Below are 3827 nucleotides of genomic sequence, written 5' to 3' on the forward strand. Positions count from 1 at the left end.
AAAACTTTTTCTTATTCCACAAGGTTTTGGGCCTCAAGGTATAACCTAATTTAAACTCTTATCAAAACTTGATATAACTTAGTATCTAGTGCACCGATCGAACTAGGAAACATAACATTCTCTCACTAGATCAAGCACTAGAGCATTAAGCTTCTGTATTCCAAAAGGTTTGATAATCTTTATTGGCCATGAGTTTAAAATAGTTAAGTCCTTCCTTCAAGCTACAGTGAAAAGTGATTAGACAAAACGAATATAGACAAGCACTGCTCTCTTTATTAAAAATAGGCCATCTATAATCACATAATGCAATCTCAAAACACATGAAGCACCTACCAACGCGAACCTTAATATGTATTGATATGTAATGTGAATCTTTATGCTTTTCAGTACATGTACCCCTTTACGACTTAGCAAGAGTCAATCCGCAATGTTATTAAAACAATAGTATCTCAAAAGAGACCATAAACTCACATGCATAATAAGTGTAAACAACTAAATAGTCAAATTGGTAAAAATAATTTAATAATAAATAAAACTGTCAACCAAATTAACATCCTTAAATGCAAATCCCTCAATCTAGAAAACAGCAAAATTAGACATACTAGAAAACTATCAGAATGGAAAACAAAAACTCCCACTAGATTGCAGCATCAAAGCTAGGAAATAATCTCATGCTCTCAACATATCTTAGAAAAGCTTCTGAAGGCAGAAACTTTGTGAACAGATTTGCAATCATATCTTGAGTTCTGATATGATCAAACCTGACTAGTTTGTCCACTACATTCTCCCTCACTATTAAATATTTTCTGTCAATATGCTGAAGTCCAGACGACATCTTGTTGTTCATGCAGTGAAAAACAACCGCAATGTTGTCATTATATATATATATTGGTCTAGAAATTGAGTCAACACCTTAATGTCTTTAATAAAATTCCTTAGCCATACTGCATGAGAAGTGGCTTCATAGCAAGCTATGTATTATGAAAACATGGTTGAACTCGAAACACCAAATTATTTAGCACTCTTCCAAGCAACAGTTGCTCTAGCCATCTTGAAAAAAAAAAACTTGAAGTAGAGATATAATCATCCTCTGCTTTTTCAAGATTCGTATCAGCCTAACCAACAAGTACTAAATTTTCCATGCATCTGTAAATCAACATATAAGCCTTTGTTCTCTGTAGGTACCTCAGAATCTTCTTTCCAGCTATCCAATGTTGCATTCTAGGATTTGACTGAAATCTCTCCATCTTGCTGATGCACAAGTCTAGGTCTGGTCTTGTACACACTTGTGCGTACATAATGCTTCCAACTAGAGAAGCGTATGATTTGTTCCTCATCTCATCATCTTCTTCTTTATTTTTGGGGCAATGCTTCTTCTTTAAATCTCTTTTAGCTAACGGAACTTTTTGACTAGAACATATACTCATGTCAAAACGCTTGAGTATCCTTTCAATCTATGTTTTCTGCGACAGGCCTAGGAGACCTCGAGCTCGGTCTCTCTAAATTTCAATGCCTAACACAAAAGTGGCTTCTCCCAAATCCTTCATCTCAAAATTATTTGAAATTAGTTCCTTAGTGTCTTTCAGTAAATTGTGGTCATTTGTAGCCAAAAGTATATCGTCGACATACACCACTAGAAAAATAAATCGGCTCCCACACTTCTTTAGATAAATGTATTGATTGGCTATGTTCTCTTCAAAATACCATAAGATGAAATAGTTTGATGGAATTTGAAATACCACCTCCTAGTTGCTTACTTCAGTCCATAAATTCCCTTGTCAAGTTTGTAAACCATATATTTTTTTTCCTCCTTTGCAAACTCTTCAGGTTGTATCATAAAATTTTCTTCTTCAAGCTCTCCATTCAGGAAAACAGTTTTTACATCCATTTGATGTAAAAGTAGGTCATAATGTGTCACCAAAGCCATAATGATGCGGAAAGAATCTTTGGTGGAAACAGGAGAAAACGTCTCAGTATAGTCAATTCCCTCCCTTTGGGTGAATCCTTTTGCTGCCAATTTAGACTTAAATCTTTCAATTCTTCCATCCTTATCCTTCTTTGTTTTAAATACCCATTTCAAGCCTACCAATTTCTGGCTCTTGTGAGGTTCAACTAATTCCCATACTTGATTATTCTTCATGCTTTCGAGTTCATTTAACATTGCTTCCCTCAATTTGTCTGTATTATGACTCTCCATACCTTCTTTAAAGCTTGTTGGATCAGCCTAATCTCCAATGTCAAAATCTGCTTTTTGTAAGTACACATAATCCGAAATTGTTGTGGATCTTCTTGTTCTATCAGATCTCCTTAACGACATTGGTTTGGGGTTTGGGTTTTCTGAATTTTCTTGTTGGTCAACTGGTTCTTCAAACTGTGAAGGCTCTAATTGATCATTCTGTGGGGTTGGTGCAATATCACTCATGGGAATCAATGTTGTAGGGTCTGGTTAAGCATTCTCAATCACAGCCACATCCCCTTCTTCTTCAAAAGGAAAATTTTCATTCCTAGTAGTATTCTCTTCATACTCTATAAACTTTGCACAACCAGTCTTAACAATTCGGGTACCATAATTTGGACAGTAAAATATAAAACCCTTTGACCTTGCGGTATAACCTATAAAATGACAGCTAATCGTTTTAGGATCTAGCTTCTTCTTTTGAGGGTTAAAGATTCTAGCTTCAACCTTGCAACCCCATACCATTCTGTTGCGGAATTCTTGGCATTGTGCACTGAGCAACTATTCACCCGTTTTATGTTTGTTCCTGTGATGGTAGGGTAAAGTTCCCCATTTCCTTGAAAACCGTTGACTGGCCAACAAGTCAATTTTCTTTTGTGCGAGTGTGCCACTACTAGCAATGAAAATCCTAACAGACTTCTTAAAAATAGATAACTTGCGCTCCAAGTTACTAATTTCCAAACAAGCGATTGTGAATTTGGTTGAGGAATATCTCTCAAGTAAGTTCTTTTCTTGGCTCAGACTGGAGAGGACTTAACAATTTTTCACAGTATAAAACTGGTAGTTTTGGCCAAAGTAAGTGATAAGAAAGTGAACTCTTTTAGGTAGAACTGCCTTTTACAATGCTCAAAAGGGAAGACCAACTCTAAAAAGACAAAAAGAGGTCTGAACTTCCATTTCTACCAGGATATATGCTTCGATCCGGGCTAGGACAGTATGCCTGTAATGGACTGGGCTATCAACACCTTCAACTATCAAGTTTCAGCTGTAAATCGATGCCAACGTTCGAGTTTGGCAGATCTTTAATCTATTTCAAGCCCAGTAAGGCTTTTTGAACTAGCGAATTGGGACCTCTTGATCTAGAAGGCGTATTGGATTTGATGATTCTTGAGCTGGAACTGCATTGTAGTACTTGTTCTGCTTGATTGGGGCTCTCCCTAAATTTGTTGAGGTTTTCATATTTGTGAAACCCGAACTCTGCTTGACTTGGCTTATGCTGAACCAAATTTGTAACGAAAGAAATCTCGCTTTGTATGACTATTTCTCTGAAATTGAATTGGAGTTAGAGATTCTAATTTGTAGCTGACTTGTTTCTTGTGGCTCAATGAGCTAATGGTTGCTTCAGTGTTTTGAAGGTTTTTGAGATCAAGTGGTCATTTTGAGTTTATGTTTTTGATTTATTTTTTGGCTATCCTTAAATTTGTTCAACTTCTCTAAATGCTAGAGTGGGCTTTCTAATATTTAAATAATGGGTGGCAGATTTTCTAAAAAGCAAGATCTTTCATCTTAAATGTCAAAGTAAAAGGGGAAGTTATCTGTTTCTGGTAGAGAAAAACCATCAATAATCAGTTTTCATGGGGGTCTTTTCCTT

This window comes from Prunus mume, linkage group LG2 (genome assembly GCF_029339155.1).
Source record: "Prunus mume cultivar Tortuosa linkage group LG2, ASM2933915v1, whole genome shotgun sequence".
NCBI classification, from domain to species: Eukaryota; Viridiplantae; Streptophyta; class Magnoliopsida; order Rosales; family Rosaceae; genus Prunus; species Prunus mume.